Source organism: Anas acuta, chromosome 2 (genome assembly GCF_963932015.1).
Source record: "Anas acuta chromosome 2, bAnaAcu1.1, whole genome shotgun sequence".
Classification (NCBI taxonomy): Eukaryota; Metazoa; Chordata; class Aves; order Anseriformes; family Anatidae; genus Anas; species Anas acuta.
In genome coordinates this window covers 66,375,096-66,396,217 of record NC_088980.1, presented here as the reverse complement: position 1 = coordinate 66,396,217, position 21,122 = coordinate 66,375,096, and the positions used below count along the sequence as shown (strand labels likewise).

Here is a 21,122-nt window from a genome sequence, read left to right as displayed (position 1 = left end):
TGCAGCTGCTTTTTGCTCATGATAAATTGGAGTGGGGAAAAACATATCAATTTGGTAGTAATGGTGTGTCTAATAAACTTGTTGCCTCTTGAGCATCTCAGTCCTAATCTCCTATTAGTTCCAGGAATGCTTCATTTATTTCCTTACTCTCTCTCTGTTCCTTGTTAGTTAAAGTACAAGTTTAGTAAAATGAATTTCCACATCAGCCATCTTCTATTGAAAAGCTCAGTTGAGAAGTTCACACCTTGCATCAGCCATTTTGAAATTGTGCAAATGGCAAATTACAAGAAGAGCAAACTAGGGAGCAAACGGCTAGTACATTTTAAGCATGTATTTTTGCTCCATTGCCCTTCACCTACAAGCTGCATATAGCCAAATTAATATTTTCCTTGTCTGTCACTTCCACGTAATGACTGAAAACCTTCTTTTTATGTCACGATTTATATGTACCCTGATTTAGCCACTGTGAAAGCCAGGCAGGCCCTAATGCTTAAATTAGGCTTTCTGGTTCTCTCTCAGCCTTCAGTGGTAATAATGAGTACAGTGGGGAAGTGGACGTGAACATAGTTTTGATTTAAAGATCAAAGCCAAAATTTCTTTAAGTGGTATATTCTTTATTGCAGCGCTGGATGCACGGGGGATCCTTCTGCCTATCGTGCATGTTCGAAGTGACAAAATATCTCATATTTATACAGTGAAACAATGAATATTCAATTAGCATCCATACATATTCATTACCTAACCCCGCCTACCCTCGCTTCGTATGCTAATTAGCTTATCAGTCCTTGCGCTTGCGCAAAGCCTTCCAAGAATTGTGGGCCGGGGTCTCCAGGATGTGGGCAGTGGTCTTTGGGAGGAAGGCCGTAGGTCTTCCTCGTAATGCACTTTTCACCTTTGCTTAATCAGTTGTTTTCCAAGCTGTAAAAATGCTGAGTTGGCTTTTAGTTTAACTGAGGGTCGGCAGATAACAGGAAGTCTCAGTTAACAAGACAAGACAATTGACTCAAGTTATCTCAAGTCTCAGCCTGACTAACGGTTAACAGATACTGGGATGTTTTCAAATAACAAGATGCTTAAACATAACAAAAGGTCTACAGATAACAAGATGTCGTTTACTTTGTCCTTGCTAACTTTTAACCACAAGTTTTATTCTATCCTAAAGTGAGTTTATACTATATCAGTTTTAATCCTTTCATTTGAAGAGCTGGTGAAAAATTAGGATCTTAATTGGGAAGAAACATTGTTGATAGTTGTGTATCAGGGCAAAACTCTATTGACTACCAGCTGTGAGTAAAAAAGCTTCTTTGTTGAGGGCAGGAGGTGTTAAATAGAGAGAGATTTGTCATAAACCAAGGGAAAACCAAACCAATACAGTCTGTATGAAAACTGAATTAAAAGTTAGAATTCTTGAAATTTACATTGTCCGTACTCATTTTTTCTTCAGATTATGTTGCTTTTCAAGTATTTAAATTTTATTTTTTTAAAGTCAATATTTCTCTTACTCCATTTCTATTTTCCAGTCTGAACTGGAAATGCTTCTTGTGAGTAGTTTGCTGAATCAATTCTGAGAATTTGAGAATGAATTCTTTGCGAAAAAATAAACGGAAGTGTATGTTTTGATCCTATATTTTTCCAGCATGCAACTTTAAAATGACATTAATAGTTCTTCTAATCACACCAGTCAAGAATTATTGAAAATGCTGTGACATTTTTGCTTTTTCTTTTGACATTCATTAAGCTAAATTGAGTGATAAATTTGCAGACTAATTGCTTTAACCTTTCACCTTAGAATTTGTTGTCATGAAAAGGAAAAATTTTGCACGTTATAAATAGGGAGTTTGTTACAGTACTATGAAAACCATTAAGCCACACTTACAGTCTGTTGTTTCTGAATGGACATAAAACCGTTTGCTATTTGCTACATGGCATAGTGTTGAATCCTGAAAGGAATTCACCATGACACAGTGTAGGCAGGATGACTAACTTCCCATTGGTGTCACTGGTGACTCTACACAACTCATGAGCAGAATGACTGAAAAAAATAGTCAAACCAGAAGCAGTTAAAAGGTCAGAGAAGGCACAGCCGGAAGCTGTGTTTAAATGGGGGGAAAGGCTTGGAGCCAATTATCAGAGAGGTTCTTACAGAATGAGCTGAAGATCTAACTAGTTGAACATATGCATATTGCAGTGGCTCTGTATTTTAATTTAGGATGAGGTCTTTATATTATATGACGAATATAAAGAGAGACTTCTCCAAGCGTTCTTAGGAGCCTTATGACTCTATCTGCTATACAAAGAAAAGGGATTGTTTCAGTTTAAAAAACAAATAAAAAGGACACCCTGGTTCATCTGCAGATTCAACAGACTTTCAAAAATGCAAGAGGTGTGGAAGAGCCTTAGATATGTAGTTTAAATTTTCTCTTTTTCCTCTCCAATAGCCGTCTGCTCTTGTTTGTTTGAGAAGATACAGATATCCACCAGGATTTAGCTGAACACATAGCTGAGCAGCTATGGTTCAGAGGATTCCCTGGACTTTCTCTAGCAGGCACTTGTAATATTTACCATTGGTGTGAAGTGTTAGTTGCTTGTTTGTTCCTAGATTAAAAAGCTGAGTGTTTCACTGTTGATGAGCAGCCTTTTGAAATAACAAGGCTTTCAGAATTAGATTTTTATTTCTCTATTGAAAGGCTTTTTTATTGATTGATTATTTATTGAAAATAAGGTTTCTTGTATCAGGGGAGAGAAGAAAAGCGAAAGCACAGCAGGTCTGTCCCTCCTCACTTGTTAATTACCCAGCGAGGAAGAACTTCACTCCCACCTTCTTCATCCCAAGCAGCCTTGTGCTGTGGACTTTACCAGGGCCATGTCACAGCCATTTGGATCTTTTGCTCGTTCTTGACCTTGAAAAAAATAATTTAGAAACAAAGTCTCTGATGGACACAAGAAGTATTTTGTTGTTTCAGGTATGTGCCGTCATTAATTTTCTGGTGCCTGTTTATGGCCTGGCACAAGGGAATTCTCTTTCTCATTGCATGCCAGCAGCTTACTGATAGACAATTTCCTTTGAAGAACAAGTATACTAAATTTAGAATGTAAAGAGAAGACCGATACAAAGTGTGATAGTGCACAGTGGGGGAGATAAATTTTTCTTCAAATGCTTAATTACATCTGCCTCACTAGCTATTAACCTAGCTATTGTAGAACTAGAAAACCCTCCTACTGTAGACCCTGAACAAACTCTCTCATCAAAGATCCTAGTTTAATGGAAATGAGAAATTTTCACTAAAATATATTGTTTTTTATTATCTATTATTACTGCCCTGAGAAGATAAAAGATAATGTTGCCCAGGCAGGCCATGTAAACTACATCCATGAAAACATTAAAAACCCAAGTGGGTGAGGCCCTGGCCCATAGCTCACCTGTTTTGCGTAGTGGCGAGCAGGGGGGGGGAACCTCAAGAGGTCCCATCCAGCCTCAGTTATTCTGTGATTTTATAATGATATTCACTGCTTTGCTAGTTGCTCAAGATGCAGAGAAGCCACCGGCTGGCTTTGAAAAGCCTGTGTTCTAGATTTAACCAATAGAGGTGATGCCAGCCTACTTTACGTACCAGCAGACCCTTATCTGTGAAAACTCATGTAATTTGCAGTAATAAAATGGCTGGTCTAAATGCATTTGCAGCTCTAAAAATAACATTTCATTTCAAAATTAGCATATTTTCAACTAAGGCTCACCTGTCTTTTACAAAATAAGAAGCATGCACGTTAACTACTAATTGTTCTGTCATGGAAAAATATATAAATTAAATTGACAAATGTGAGAAATGAGCTCTCTGTAAGTAAGTATGAGAGCTGCACATAGGTAAGCTGTGATACAGAGCAAGAAGATTGAAACTAAGTTTAACAAAAACTTGGTATTGGAGAACTAGGAGGCAGGAATGAATCAGGCAAGGTATGCCCATCAAGGCATGGTACTAATTTTTTTTTTTTAATATAAATTTATTTATTTATTTATTTATCATTTTGTTGGTTATCTTTCAAAATGTTGGTGTCCTGAAGGCATCCTGCCAAGAATCTGTGTCATTGTCAGAATGTTCAAATACCCAGATATTACTTGGAAAGTACAAAACAGTGTGCTGTGCATGCATGGAGAGTATGTTTTGTCAGCCTCACCTGCTGTCCAAAGATGACACTGAATTTATTGTGAGTTGAGTCCTGCGTTCATTCTACTGAAAATATGATTTTATATTCTGATCACTTTTCTTAAGCTAGAGAAAACCACTTTGGGTAACTCTGCAACGTAGGTACTACTCTGTGCTGGGGAGGAAGCTCTATCACCCTGTCTAGATGAGCCCTGTGGGAGCAATGGTCTATGCAGACAACAAGACCTTCAGGAGGTACTGCTTCTCCAGGTTGGACAGCAAGTTCCATTCCCTCCATCCAGACACCTAGAGGATACAGTAAGGATACTGGTAATTCACTAAGCCAAGCTGTCACTTCTTGCTATGCCTTGAAACTTCCAGTTTACATCTCATACATGAATGCTCACAAGGCCAATTTGAGTTTCTAAATGAATTCTGTTTGTGGTAGGACATAACAAAAATAACCTATTAATAAAACATATACATCTTATCTGGAAAAAATGGAACCCAGTAAAGAGTAGTGACTACAAGACTTTTGGAAGTTAGAAGGGGAAAGGGAATTTTGAGAAGAAAATTATAATCTATTAATTAATTAGTATATTTACGCTTGGTCTTGGCAGTTACTTGAGCAGAAAGAAACACTGGCCTGATTTTTATTTATTCATTAATCTAACTTTTTGCTTAATACTCTACAGAGTTTGAGATTATGTCTATTAATGGTTATTCAACCTGTGACCATTACTACAGGTCATTCTGGATACTTTTTGTCAGTTTATTTTTTTGTTTTTCTGAAATGTTTCATGTCTCTGAAAAATATAACTTCAGTGTTTAAAATCAAGCATTTAAAACTGGAAATAATCAAGACTACAGATGCTTCTCTGACTGCGTAGAACTTCCCAGCTTGTTGCAAATTTTTTGCTCAATTGTAGTACTGAAAATAACCTTCATTATCTCTTTTGATGCAAATATGCCAGAGACAGGTGCTAACATAATCAGAAAACTTCTCTCTGAAAGGTTAAGTTGATTCCTAACTAAGAAATCTCATTAACCAAGAGCTGTTATTCTAACTCCAAAGCTCACACCTGTAGTAGTGGAAATTGCCAAGTGGCACGAAGACTTGTAGACATTAATCACCTTTCAGCTAAATACTTTCTTTCCAATAAGTTCTTGCATTGCTATATCCTCTCTGTTGCTAAGCATTGTTATTTTAATATTTGCTCTCAGCCTAATTTATTGGCTAATTTAAGTTCAATACATTTGGACTGCAGCTTAATTTGGATTCTGAAATTTGATCTACCTGTGCAAATAGTTATTTTTTCTGTAGCTAAACTGGGAGGGGTGTGTGTGTGTAGTGGGGAGAATTCCGTTAAAAGATGAACAAATTAAATTGTGTGATGGTATAGGAAGATGCAAATGTCGCTTACTGCAATGTTTCAACTAAGCCACTTCAGCATCAAAGGGTGTTCTTGAATTCTGGTTTGGCGATAGTTACCCTATTGCGTACGTCAAAACCCTATGTGCATATCTTACAAGAGTTTGGATCTGAATGTTTGGTTGCAAATGTTGTTTTCCCTAGCTCAATCTTTAATACTCTTACCACTAAATCTCTAACAGTTTCACCTTTTGTTGCCAACGGAAGGAAGACCCAGACGCTCAATATGAGTGAACAGTGAACTTCAACTTTAATGGATAGCTCAGTCGCCTTTTATCTAGTTTGAACATAATCAACTCATACATATTGCAGAAACTAAGCTCAGGATTGGTTAACACTTCCCGGGCTTTTCAGTCTGGTCCTCCTTCTTTTGGCTACCTGTCCTGCCTTAGGGACTTTCCCCGATCGCCCAAGGGCATCGTGTCCTTGAGCCTGATTGGCTCTCAGCCAGCTGCATACGTGCCCAGGTTCATGTGAGTTGAGTACGGTGCTTCACTAGCCCATTGTCTCCTAACTGCTCAACATCCACATGTCCTACCTCACTTAACGATTCCTCCACAACCTTTCTCATTTAACACTTAGCATATTCAAAAAATAGTACACTGACCACCTTTCATTACATTATAAAAGCTAAGGACTAGTCACAGATAGCAGGTGGGTGGATGGGCAGCTAGCCAGCCTAATCAGGCTGAGATCATAGGCAGAAGATACTGCCTTCCTCCAGTTATTTCTCACTTTGTTCCCCATGCTGAAAAACTTCTCAAAATACACAGCATTGTAGCACTAGGCTCTGAACTCCTAGTGTCCAGCTTTAACTGTGTTTGTTATCATGTTAAACATCTATAAGCGATCTTTCTAGGGGTGAAATCTATGCACTGGAATAGTTAATGAAGTGCTGTTATGTATATGGATATATACACACATAAAAACACAAGTATGTATAATTACTTGTATGTCTTTTATAAATAAAAGTGGTCCTACTAGGCTCTCCTAGGTTTTATTCTCTAATTTTAATTGAATATGTAAATAGGTACACACTATCTTTTGAGGTTGCTTACTGAAGAAGGGAACTTTCTTTTTTCCTAGTACACTATGCTCAGGCTGTAGGCACAGAAGCCTTTCCTTTTTATACACAGTGCCTGACTGAGATCCCTGTGTTATCCCATCATTTTTGTCAGCATCAACCTAATGCATGTTTGAATTATTTGTGCTTTAGAAACCCTATACAAAATTAATGAGGTACTTTGGTTTCCTTTAGCTGTAGATGCTTTTACATCAAAGCAGCCCTACTCTGAAATAGATTTATTTTTTTCTGAAGAGGAATGTAAAAGGCAATTAGAGTATCAATGGGAGACAGGTAATTCTTTTTTGTTCTTTAGAAATGCATCCTAAAAATCCTCCTTTTTCAAATCCAGTTTTCTTATTTTTCAACATTCTAGATGACCAGCCCGATCTGAATGTGACCTTCAAAGTGAATCATCATAGAACAGTTATTGTACTTTTAATGCTGCTGCTGAAAATACTCCTGATTTTTTAGTAGTACTTGATTATTTATCTGCACACAATGGTTGTAAGTTTCAAAATGGTCTGGTGGCCCTCTAAGCAGTACTGTGCCAAGCCCTACCAACAATTTATCTGTCTTCCAGGTAAGAAGGCTGGGCTGCAGCTTTATTGAATAATCTGTTAAGGTAGGAACAGCTAAGGCCGGAATTACTTGTGAGGGAAGCAGAGGCCAAGTGAAGATTGGAAGCTTTGCTTGGGTTTTATTTTCCTTCCCTTTTTAAAGGAAAATCATGAGAGAGCAAAGAGTTTAGAGGACTTAAAGGTGCATGAGGTTAAAGAGAAGCAGGAGAGAAGTTCCCATTTCCAGGAGGAGCAGAGACTTCTGCTGGCACCTAATGTTCACTTAGCAAAGAGTGGGAGATGTCATCTTTCACCTAAAATACTTTTTTATAGTATTAAATAAAATGCCAGTAAGAAAGACTGCAAGAAAGTATTATTTGTGGTGGTCTAACTAGGGCAATCTGAAGAGCATCAGAGTCTAGCCATGCCTTGAAAACATCAGATACTGCTGCTCAAAGAAACTTCAGTTTGGAAAAAGGTTGTGGCGAATGTGAAGGAGATAAACACAAATACAGTTGATGGTAGTAGAAGGGCTGTTTATGAAGTTAGGTAGACAGCTGTATTACCTATTAAGGGACAAAGTAGGCATATATATATATATATATATATATATATGGCATACACATATATCCTGCTCTACTCTGCGTTGGTGTTCCCTCACCACAAGTGCTGTGTTCAGTTCTGGCACCACCGTACAAAAAGGACATTAAACTGTTGGAGAGTGTCTAGAGGAGGGCGACAAAGATGGTGAAGGGCCTAGGGGGAAAGATGTATGAGGAGCGGCTGAGGGCACTGGGCCCGTTCAGCCTGGAGAAGAGGAGGCTGAGGGGGGACCTCATCGTGGTCCACAACTTCCTCGCAAGGGGGAGTGGAGAGGCAGGTGACCTATTCTCTGTAAACACCAGTGATAGGGCCCACGGGAATGGTGTTAAACTGAGGCAGGGGAAGTTTAGGCTGGACATCAGGAAGAGGTTCTTCACTGAGAGCATGGTTGCACACTGGAACAGGCTCCCCAGTGAAGTAGTCACTGCACCAAACCTGTCTGAATTTAAGAAGCGATTGGACTGTGCACTTTGTGACTAAGTGCACACATGGTCTAAGCTTTTGGGTAGACCTGTGCAGTGCCAGGAGTTGGACTCGATGATCCTTATGGGTCCCTTCCAACTTGGGATATTCTATGGTTATATATGGTTTTATATATATATATGTATATATGTATATGTATATATGTATATACTTATGAATCCTCTAAGAAAATCTTGTCCTGAAGTCCTGCTGCCAAACTGCATCTGAAGCAACATGATTAACAGAACAAGCAGACCTCAATGGATTCTGGTAGAATGGCAGATATTTCAGTGCTCTAAACATTGATATTTTTTTCAAGCTTAAGGAAGAACTGGTCCACGTGTAACACAGTATGGTAGTCAGTGACTCTGTGTGTGTTTAGGTCTTTTTTTAATGCTTTGCTGGTTTTATCTCCCTTGATCCAAGGCCTGTGTAAGTAAATGGAAAGCCTCCCTTATGTTAAAAGATGTCTTGCATGGAGCTGTTGCTTCTGTAGCTCCTTCTGCTCCCTGTTCCCCCATAGAAGTGTCACTGAAAATAAAGTATTTTCCCTGCTGGGTCATCAGGAGAGAGCTGTTCAGGGATACTTGCAGGCCTTGCCTATGGGTGGGCTTCACCTAGAGCATCATCAGCTTGTAATGTGGCTGCCTAGAGCCAGGACATCAAACTGAAGTGACAGAATAGGCTGATATTTTTGCCTTACATCAAGTTGTAAGTAACACAAACTTATAGCAAATTAAGTTTCTGTTACAGCAGACAGAATAAATAATTTGGGTTATAGGAGCTGGTGATGATGCACAAATATCTGCACATCCATCTCAGCAATTCAGTGACTAATACCACTGTGCAGTACTTCCATGTGTTAAAGCAAATAGAAACCTGAGTCTCAGTAACTGTAAATGGATAAAGGCATAGATATCACCATTTATACAGCAACAGAGTATGAGAGTGAGGATTAGTTACAGAGAGTGTAGATTAAAAGCTCTGTTGATCTGGTAAGAATCACAGAATCACAGAATTTCTAGGTTGGAAGAGACCTCAAGATCATCGAGTCCAACCTCTGACCTAACACTAACAAGTCCTCCACTAAACCATATCACTAAGCTCTACATCTAAACGTCTTTTAAAGACCTCCAGGGATGGTGACTCCACCACTTCCCTGGGCAGCCTGTTCCAATGTCTAACAATCCTTTCAGTAAAGAAGTTCTTCCTAACATCCAACCTAGAAGATAATGAGCAGTAGTTCCTCCATAATTGTAATAGTTCGGTTAAGGTAGAAATAACATCATTAAGGGTATTATAGACCACCTGCATGGACATGTTACCTTGTAAACTTGGCAGCATTCAAAGATTTCTTATACTGCTAGGAAAATGATCGTTAGAGATCTTTAATGCTTCTGATTCATACCAACAATTTCTCAGTTTTACGATCCGTAAGAATGATTTTATGCCTTGATACCCCTGAATCTGTAACAGGATAATTTAATTTTTCTCTTCTGTGTGTGTGTGCACATCCATGCATATACATTCATGCTGTATTCTATGTCTTCCTTATCTGACCCTCTGAAAAAAAAATCAGTTGATGTTACTGTACTGGGTCTGGCTGGAATGTTAACTTTCCCGGCAGCAGCCCATACAGTGCCGTAGTCTGTACTTGTAGCTGGAACAGCAGTGTTACCACACCAGTGTTGTGTCTACTGCTGAGCAGCAGTGGCACGGCATTGGGCCTTCCTCTAACCCTCCTAGGGGGTGGGCAAAAAGTGAGGAGAGAAACATCACTAGGGCAGCTGACCTAAACCAATCAAAGGGATATTCCATACCATGTGATGTCACACTCAGCAATAAAAGGTGGAAACAGGAAGAAGAGAGGAGGGGTGGGCCCTCGTTGGGAAGACGTCGGTCCTCCTCTCGAACACCGGCTGCATGCGTTGAGGCCTTGCTTCAAGGACGTGGTCAATCATCGCTCATTTGTGGGAAGTAGAGAGTAATTTCTTTCCTCTGCACTTCCATATAGCCTTCATTTATTTTGTTTGTTTGTTTTCCTCCCTTCTTTTTATTTTTCCTTTTCCCCTTTCCCTTTTTATTTCCCCTTAGTTAAATTGTTTAGTTCATGGTAGTCTTTATTTAATTGTTATTATTATTTCCCTTTAATTAAATTATCCTTATCTCAACCTGTGAGTGGTTCTTTGCTTTACTTCTCCCCCTCCTCATCTAAAGGAGGGAGATTGAGAGAGCGGTTGTGGGGTTTAGCTGCCCAGCACGGTAAAACTGTAAAACCACCACAGTTACTTTGGAATTATATTACAGGTGGTAGGATTTCACTGTCGGTAAAAAGAATCAGTTAAGAAGTGGTCTCTGAACTGTGCCTCATTTCTGAATAGATTGTAAAAAAAAATGTAGCATAGATTATGGTTGTGTCTAGGAGTTGAATGCCACTATAGGCATACAGAAACTTTTGCCAAAAGATGAAACAGTGCAAAGTACTGAGTAGATTCAAAAGAAAAATGAGATGGGTATAAGCAGAAAGTTTGATATTTCTGAATTTACTAATGATCTTTGTCAGAAACATGAACCATAATAAAGTATATGGATTTTCTAATTTGAAAAATTAAGGCAATTTGAGCAGTAGCACAGACAAGAAGCTATTCTACTATGCTGATCATCTGTCATGAATAAAGACAAATGGTTGAAGGAGTTAGGCTTTATGCAAATAATTAAACTTAGATGTTTGGAGGGGAACTGATTACATGTTACCCACTAGTGTGGTACAGTGAGAGAAACAGACAAAGCTGCTCTGTGAGAGAAACAGACAAAGCTGCTCTGTGAGGTCTTGTAGGTCCAGTAACGCTGATGAAGCAAGAGTTGTCTGAAATGTGCTGGCTACAAGTTGAAGTGGGCCTTGTTTGTTAAGAGAAACCAGTCACTGTCGCACACGATTACTACTCTAGGAGCAAAATAGATGGATATTTGTGGTGCTATATTCACAGTATATTTAGTTTACATACACAATTTATCATCTCTCTTGAGTTCTTCTGGGCTATTCTGGTGAGTATTGTGCTACAATGGCCTTGGCTTCTCATTTGGTTTGCTCACAAGCTGTAGAATTTGACTCCTTGGACAGAAGAGTGCATAATGTGGGCAAACCACATGTTTTACAATACCCCTATCTTCTTTGCCTGCAGTATTGAATTGCTAATTAATTAGTGTGTTAAGTTGTTCCATGGCCATCATCTTGAACCTTGAATCATGTCTTTCTCTTAGTATAAGCAAAGAATTTCTTAAGGCAAAGGTGGCACTTTGATTTCTTGCTAAATGATATTGTAGGTCTGACAGGACCAAGTAAGGCAAGCAACTATGAACTTAAACATGGTTTCCTAATATCTAAAGCAATTTGATTTAAAATGTTTGACTTGCATGCCAGTAACTCCCTGCAAAACCTGAAAGAATAAATCACAATGCATGTGTAACTATATATACACACAATATAGCATGCTAATAACTTGGGAAGAGCTCATCATGAGTTTTCTGCATCATGGAAGGACCTCTTTCTTTCTCCACTTTATACCCTTCTGTATATGTATTAGGTATATGAGTTGTGCTGGGTTTGCTTTCCTTCCTTTTTTTTTTTTTTTTTTTCTGCTTAGAAACCTGAGATATCTGGGGATATGGCAGGGGGTGCAAATGAGGAATTAATTTCTATTCTCTCTAGGAGAAATATGAACTTGCAATTCATTATTGATTATGAGACACTCAGAAAGATGGAACCATTTTTTGACTTATCATGTTTGGAAATTCTTCTTTGGACTCTGCTTCAGATAGTGCTGTGGATCCCACACTGGGTTTTCCCAAGGAACATTTAGCAGTTTATAAGCTTTTGGATATGGTCAGATAAACCCTGTCTCTCATGGTAGCATTTGCAAAAGGCTTCTCTCAGCAGCTTTATAAGCAAACACAACTTCCTGTACCTTTCAATGGCCTGGGCACATACATGTGGTGATTAGGTTTCATCAGAGTTTCAGTAAATTTTTAAACAGCACAAGTGCATGCTCTAATGTATAACCCAGAAGTGGTCTTTCTGTCAGCATGCCTGTGGGTTGTTTAGCTGCTTTTTTATTTTCCGTTTTTCACTGATTAATAATACAGTCAAGCTCCAAGTATGCTTGCAGCTGTACACATAAAAACAAACAAACAAAAACACATTTGTAACCTTGCATCTGTACTGGGTCTGGCTGGGATATTAACTTTCCCTGCAGCAGCCCATACAGTGCTGTGCTCTGCACGTGTAGCTAGAACAGCACTGGTATCAGTGTTGTGTCTGCTGGTGAGCAGTGCTGGTACAGCATCAGAACTCTAACACTCCCAGGGTCAGTAGGTTGGGGATTATCAAAAAGTGAGAAAGGAACATCACCAGGGCAGCTGACCTAAACCAACCAACGGGATATTCCATACCATATGATGTCACACTCATCAATAAAAGGTGGAAAAAGGAAGAAGAGGGGAGGGGTGGGCTCTTGTTGCAAAAACGTCTGTCCTCCCTAACAATGGCTACATGCCTGTTTCAAGGATGTGGTCAAGCTTCGCTTATTTGTGGGAAGTAGAGAGTAATTTCTTTCCTTTGCACTTTCACACAGCCTTTACTTGTTTGTTTGTTTGTTTCCCCTGCCTTTTCCCCTTTCCCTTTTTCCCTCTAGTTAAATGGTTTAATTAATAATATTTTTTCCTTAATAATTATTTTTCCTTTAATTAAATTATCCTTATCTCAACCCATGAGTTGTTTCTTTCCTTTTCTTCTTCCTCTCCTCTTCTGAGTAGGGGGTGTGAGAGAGCAGTTGTGGTGGAGTTCAGCTGCCTAGCAAGGTAAAACCACCACAGCATCTTAATCCTCTTTTATATGTAGGGATGTCATAGCAACAAATGTAGGTAGAATGTGTATAATGTGTAGATAAAGTTTGTATTTCTTTGGCTTCTAAAGAGACGTGTGTGTTTAATTTCTTATTTAAAATCACATTTGTATCACCTTGCACAATCAACTGCATGGATGAAGATGACCTGATAGTCAATCTCTGTTTTACCCATTTAAAGGACTCATATTGCATACCCACAGACGATCATCAAACAGTCTTCTGCTCAGATAACTCTCTTTTTATTGCAATGGAAAAGTGAATTTTGGAGTGGCTTGTTTCGTTTTTCAGTGAACCAGGCAGCTTATCATCCTGCTTTGCATTTCCCAGTGCGCTTTATATTGTACATGCCAGATGAGCCAAGGTGCCTGTAGGGAGCTTTGAAGAAGGTAACAAACTCGTGAGGCAGAGATAGACAACAGATTAGGACCTCTCCTGTAACTGAAACTGTCCCAACAGTGCCAACCTAAATAGGAGATAACGTATTTTACTCCTGTCTTCTATGTTTATATAGCCTTGGGTTTTTGTTTGTCTGTTTGTTTTCCAGAATTTTCTTTCCTTTTTTTTTTCTTCTCAAGCACTTAAATATTTGCATAGTATTTTCCAGAAAGCACTCTGAGTCATGTTCTTTGAATGCTGCTGTGTAAATCATGTATTTCAATTGATTAACAGTTTAAACCCTTTACTTAGAACAGTTGCTAAAATTAGTAACATCACAAAAAGACTGTCTGTAAGCTATGATAATGGCTTTGAAATAAATCATTAAGTTATTTACTTGGAGTTGAAGTTTATGCAAGCTATTCTGGTTTTGTTCAGGGTGGGTTCTCAGATTAGACTGTGTTAATCCATAATTAATGAACATATGGTGCTTTGAGACCTATAGATGAAAAATAGTTGTAACAACTTCTTACTAGTACGTTCATTCAAAATTAGAAAATCCTGCATTTTACAATTAGGCTGGATGATGTCATTAACTACAATCTTGATGTGGAACGTTATAAACAAGAGCTCCAATCTGAGCACTTTCAGAATTCCTACTATAGAGATGATTAAGGAAAGTGTGTCTGTTTTGTAATGACATTTAAAATGCATTTTACTTGGTTATTTTGCAGGAATCAAAATGAAACACTTCCATCTTCTAAAATTATGCAAATATCTTCTACAATCTGCTGTCGCTCTTGTTCTTTCCTTCTTCATTTTCCCATAATTTAAATACACTGAAAGTGAAGTTAATGGGAAAGTTTAATTCTCAAACTGTAACCCTATAATATTTTTGAAAATGGACAAATTTTGAAAGAGCATTAAAAAAAAAAATAGTTGAGATAATAACTAGTAGCTCTTTCTGGTTTAAAGATTTATCACAGTTGGTAATCAGAAGAGAGAATGATTTGTGCAATTCTAAGTTTTCTTCCTCAGCAGTTCTTGATCATGTTTTGGCTTGGTGTCTTCTTTTTCTTTTCAGTAAGATCTTTTCAGTAAGATCTAAGATTTCAGCATGTTTAATTCTGAGTTGGTATCCTGAGGAAACTCCTATTTCTCTAGAACACAGTTCAGCTTTTGCAAACACTTATCAAGTCTTCTTTAGGTGCAAATATTCAAGGTACAAGCAGGACTCATATTCCAGGTTATGAAAGTAAACATACCGAGGAATTAACTTTATATACCTCTAGCTGACTATTCCTCTGACCCCTCTTTCTTTATGAGCCCAGAGCAGAATTAAAACAGACCTTTTTTTGGTTTTACCTTCCAAATGCATCTGTAGGCTAAATCCTGTCAGCATAAGACTTTTGTTGACTCACAATAATGGGCCCACAATGAAAAAGCAAAGGACAGCACAGTAAGCAAACAGAATGTTATGATCAACTCACCTGAAAGGTTACGTAATACTCTCTTATAGTGGCAATGCAAAAACTGTGTGTCTGGGGGTGTGGAGAAGGTGGCTGTTCTGCACGCATTTTCCCATGCTTCACCCTTCCTTGAATTTAGATAGACTAATTGTTAGTAATTGTCAGGTTGAATCTTGATGCTTAAAGGGTTGTGCAACTCAATGTTTGTTCAAGGCACAAAATTATATTTCTACTCTCTGTTAAGACCTGAGCATATGAGATGCAAATATGGGAATATACATCACAACATTCATAGTTGCACACTACATAACGTGGCCATCAGTATCAGGAAGTCATCCTTTGTGTACCTTAGCAGGCAAAGGACAAGTTGAAGCCACTTCCATTGCTTGCAGACTACAGAAAGTTGCAAACAGACCTTCCTCAGTTGTAGTGCAGAATCACTAATGATGATTTACACTGAAGACATATCTTGAAGTCTTTGCACAGAGCATGCTTTCCTTTTAAGCATTCATTTAACTTCTTATGGGGAATTGGAGTACTCTAAAGATTTATAGGCTATGCAACTCATCAGTGGGCTTGAGTTCTGTTTGGTGTGAATTGGCATATATCAGGCCAATGTGATATTGACAGCTTTGTTAAATATCAGATGCCCACATGGATTATATTTACTATAGCTAGTAATGCATTATAATAGTACTGAACTCCAGAATCTAATGTAATACCCAGCTGGTTTATATGTAATTAGAGAATAAAACATATCATGCCTACTGAAGCATTGCTACTTCTAAGAATGTTCCTCTTTTTTTTTTCTAGGTTTAATTACCTCTATAAATTCATATATCCTAAGATCAGTACCTTCACTGTTTCTTGTTCTAGATGAATATGATGATGACTGCGTCCCCCTTCTTTCCTTTTAGAAATAATGGTTTTTCATGGCACTTATTTTATACTCATATAGCAAAGCATCAGACACAAATGTCGAGACCCAAGAGGATAAGGACAGGAACATGTTACTACTTCTGGTGTCCTCCTGGGACTGAAAACACTGGTCCTGGAGAAGACAGGATTTCAGCCTCTTGGAAAACTCACCTTAAAACTCTTAACAAAGTTATCTCCACGTCTAATAGGACTAGTTCAAAACAGCTTTATTTCTTCTGATAGCTTTTGAAAATAGTGGCAGGAAGTTTTCTTCTCTGGCTGGTACTTTTAGCTGTAGAGTATATAGCATTGGGCTACATATCATGCTCTTCAGCTCTGGATAAACAGAAGTGTTCCAAGGGCTGAATGACACAAACATTTACTTTAAAAAACAAGGCACAGTGCTCCCCCATGCATAATTATGGAGCTTCTCACCCGATGAACTCATCCTAGAGGACTTTGAAGAGCAAAGCAGCACTCTAGTATTGTGACAATAAATGTTAATATAGTTTATAAAACTGAGAGTACTTTCTGTCAGTTCAAAGCCTCTGTCAAACAAGTGTGTCTTTTTATCTTACGTTAAAAGTAGATCAGGAAATGCTCTTTTCCTTTCTTCAGATATGGAGTGAGTTAAACAGTGAACAATCCTAGGGCTTCTGAAGGGAAATTAATACATATTTTCTGTTCTTTAAATTGCCTGTTGTTTATCATGTTTATGAATTCAGATTAAGTGTAACCTAAATATCCCAAGACTTTAATTAAAATAAAGACATGGTACTATTTTATTTTTTTTTTGAGCTTTGAGAGAAATTGGACATACAGTTAAGGTTATCCCCACAAGATATCTAGAAATCCCCTTTGTTGTAAGTCATGGTGTGTTTTTTTTGTTTTTTTGTTTGCTTGTTTGTTTTTCCTGCACAGGCTATGTATATGTTAGTTGAAAAACATGTCAGATTTTGACAGGAAAATTGCAGGAGTGTTGTTGCATGGATGTGACAATGAAGGATCCTCACATTTCTTGTTGCAGAGCAAAAGTAAGAAAGGATGTTGAGAGTCTTTTCCTTCTCCCATACAGGATAGACACCTGAAGACATACTGAGCGTAGCTTGAGCAGCTGAAGATGCGGTGGGACACCAATAGGGAATTTTCAAAAGTAATTGGACCTTTAAGTGTCTGAATACTGTTCAAAAATTATAATTCTTTCTGTTGCATGCATGATTTTGATGTTTCTACTCTACGACAATCTTTCATCAGTGCTGAAATAGAAAGGTTAGTGCCATAGCAACAGTTTCCATTGTTTACTATAATGACCAGAACTCAAACCTTCAGAGTATTGCACTGTGTTAGCCTATCTTTAGCGTGCTGTTTCAGCCCTTCTCCCTTGCAGTTAAACAGGACTTGCTTATCAGCTAAGTATCTGTTCTCTCAGAGATTTGTGCAAATCACTGCTTATGCATGTTTACTGCTGTCTATAGGTACACAGTCATGAAGGACGTTCCAGTAGAAGTGTGCAGCCATTTTGTGCAGTTTGGAGTTAATGATGACTATAGGTAGTTCCCTAAACTTAATGATCTTAATTTCTTTTTAAATTGGAGTCTTGAAGCGTCAGCATGGACGTTTTTTCCTTTTTTTTTCCCTCTATCCTCTATAGGATTTACCAAATATTTACATTCGGTAAGTGGAATCTTGACCTTCTCTTCAGGAGCATCCATGACTTCCATAGTAAAATTAGATGTTTTGTGAGTAAAACATGTTTTTCATTCCTTTACGCTGACTACTCTGTACAGACCAGAGATTGCATAGCAAATTCCTTACAGATGTGGGTGAGAACAATGCTGGAAATTTCAGGGAGCCTTAAGGAGTAACGCAAATATATATTGTGATTATGTAGTTTGCATTAGGACGGTAGGTTGCCTGTAAAACTCCAGCACTCAAAAATGTCTTTATTAAGTGCCATTCAGGCTTCTCCATCAATGTAAAACAGCAAGACAGAGAGTATTTGTTTGAAAATAATTGCCAGATCTGCCTTTCCTATCATTTATGCTGGTGATCAGCCCAATCTTCTTCTCTATCAAAATAAGCTTTCCTAGCATATGGCTAAAAAAGCAGACTTTGGAACAAAGATCTAGTTAGCCCTGTATTTTGACAATGCATAGAAGCTGATTCTGCTCCTGGGGATACTTGATGTCCATTTGTTCATTCATTTATTCATTGATTCTCTTTAAGTCCATCTCATTTAGTAGAAGAGCCTTGTGACAGACTCTTTGTGCCCTCCCACTGTCCATGTCCCTGCAGTAACCTCCTGGGCTTGAGAAGTTGGGCTTCAGTAAAATAATAACCACTTCTCACGCCATCACAATTCTTGTTTCTTAGGCAATAAATCCATCATAACTATTGTAGATGTTTAATGAAGTTAGAGGAGGTGATTAGGTATCCCTAATCCATAATTACCATCTTTAAATTCACATCATCCCCTCTGCTTATTTGCTAATGTTTCTCTGACACTTCAAATGAATATCCAGATACAAAACAAGCGTCCCTTTAACTGTTCTTGTTTCAAAAAAAAAATATTTGACTGTTTCCCAAGGCTTTTTGGGTAGTCCTAATCTTTTGATTTCTTTTTGATAGTTAACCTGGGTGCTGGTGATGTCTCACTATTTGATCAGAGTGACTGGTTTCTGCTGGCTTTTTTCTAGAAGGAGTGAAATGCACCAAACAGAGAACACACACACAGTCAGGTGGTGGTGGTGGTATTTATCCCCAGTTGTTTTGTAGGGACCTTGTCTCCCAGGCAAAAACTGTAGGATGTCTCCTTCATCAAAGCAGACATCACCATCCACATTTATTGTGTCAGGGAGGCGGTAGGGCACATTTTTGGCCATGCCCTCCGGTTTATGTCTTGTTGTCTCCCTGAGTTTGGGTGTACAGAGAGGCTCCATTGGTAAATAAGTTTTTGTTTCTGTCCAAATGCTCTGTGATGGACAGAACAGAGAAGAGTCACTTTATGAAAGCTTTTTTTTTAAAGAGAAATAACTTGGTGTGAGGGGGGGTGAAAAGGGGAAGAGGGTATGGAGAGAAAAAGAGAGTAGCTGTGTCATGTTGTCGATGGAAGGAAGACAGGGACACTCAATATGAGTGATCAGCAAGCTTCATTTTATTGCCCGAATAGCCTAACTTTTATAGTGAACTTAACAGGGGCGGACAGTGTTTCACACAAGATTATTGGTCAAAAGCACCCAGACAAACAACCACAAGAAAACAACCCCACCTGCAAGAAAAGAACCCCCCTTGTGATTAGCAGTCACGTAGACCTTGTCCTTGAGGCCAGCTGCTGGTAACAATATTTTTCTGAGTTCCTTAATTGGGTGATGTGGGAGTCATTGCCGTGGGAGCTTCTCACAGTTACTCTGGTAGCTTGGTTTGCTCAGCTACAGCAGGCCATGAGATTTTCTAAGTCCTACTCCTGGTTGCTTAAAGCAAGCTCAGATTGAACAATTGTTCCACGGGCACATGTCCACGTCCTGTATGCCAATTCCCAACAGTGTCATATGGCCTAATATAGACTAAATAACATAGTAACTAAGTAACAGTTGATACTAACTTTGAATTTTCAGTTAAATTTTCTTTGACATTCTTTTGTTGCTTATAGGTTTCTTTAATAATGTTCTGCTAATATTTATCTTCTGTTTTGGCTTGGATAATTTACTTCTTTCCCCATCACATTTTCACATTGAATTCTGATACACATAAGCTAAAATTGCTTTCTATTTGGGTGTAGTAAGCAAATACCTCTCTAGTTGCTGTTGTGAATTTAAATAAATCATGTTCAAAACACATTTCCATATAAACCTAGGAACATTGAAGTGGAAGAGACCTTGAGAACTAATCTGGTCCAACCTCCGGCTCAAAGTGTAATCAGTAGGTGCCCTTTTTGCTTCATTAAAAAAATTGCATTAATGAAGGACAAGTGGATGAGTTTTTAGCCACCATACTTTGAGACCATGCATTAACCAATTTGTACAGGATGGAATTATCTTGTGAGTTTTGCTGGCATGGTATGAGTTGGTCACTGCTGGCAACTTGGGTATAGTCATAAATTTATGTTGTCAGCTCTCTTTACAGCCATCAAGCTGCTCTTATAGGAGCAGCAATTAACATATTTGTGGGGCCTGTTCAGGTTCTTCCTCCTCACTGCCCTATTCTTTCTCTGTTGATTTTTATATAAATAAAGAGGACATGACATTTTCCTAGGGACCTTCATGCCATGCTTTTCCTACCTAGGAAGTAACGGAGAAGCTTCAAGTATGACCATATTGTTGGTAGGCACAGAAGGACAACTGAAGAAGTTGCTCACATCTCCTCATCCAAAAGGGTCACTTCTCTCTGCCTAGCATTCTGAGAGAAAGTCATAAGTTAGACATAAAACAACTCAACATACAGCATGTGCCACCCACCTCAGGCCAAAGGCCTTTTTGACGTCCTGAGGCTGGAATGTTACAGCATTGAATACAGACATGTTACGCCTCCATTAAGTCACTTTGCTTGTACCATGGTTAGATTAGGGCATACACACATTGTGAATGCCCAGCAGCAAGTGCTAGAAGTCTATCTAGAAATGCGTTCTGAGAAGCTATGAGTGTGACTGCAGCAAACTTCATTCTTGTTCCTAATATCAATTTCATTTATATTGCAGCATATCCTAAGATACAGATGTCTCCAAGGACTGTGAATACACTACAAGGAACAGAGAGCTGGTATGCTGCTAATAAGTTTCGTGTCCAGAGGAGACTCTTACTAGACTTGTGTTAAAAACTCGATATGTTTGGAGGAGGGAGAGGGGAGTAGAAAAAACTCTGGGGCTGCAAAGCTGCTGCTTTGCAAACCATTTTGATACTTTTTGCTGCAGTTTCTTTGCAATGCCACTTTCTCTCTCCAAACTCCCTTCAGCATAGAATGTGGGAACCATAAGTCAGAAAGATGGGTTTCATACCATTTTACATTCTTTAATTAGCTGGATCTCCAGCATGCAGTCAGCAGGATCTTTTTTTTTCCCTGTAACAGAGTAAGATGAAAAGTAAGAGAAGCTCCTTCTCTGAAGAGAGATGCCCTTTATCTAAATAAAAAGTTTTTAAAACATGGAGAAGTACCCTTGGCACCAGAATACCATCTTCTCTTTCCCTCATTTAGTGTTTTC

The 21,122-nt window shown here is 38.5% G+C and overlaps 1 long non-coding RNA gene across 1 annotated transcript in view; it reads left to right on the top strand.

Annotated features, from left to right (window-relative positions):
• The window catches only part of LOC137850532 (uncharacterized), an 85,909-nt gene that overhangs the window by 49,244 nt on the left and 15,543 nt on the right, over positions 1-21,122 (top strand). The window contains exon 2 of the long non-coding RNA XR_011092583.1: positions 20,622-20,682. This is a non-coding gene — a long non-coding RNA (uncharacterized lncRNA). The remainder of the gene's footprint in view (positions 1-20,621; positions 20,683-21,122) is intronic.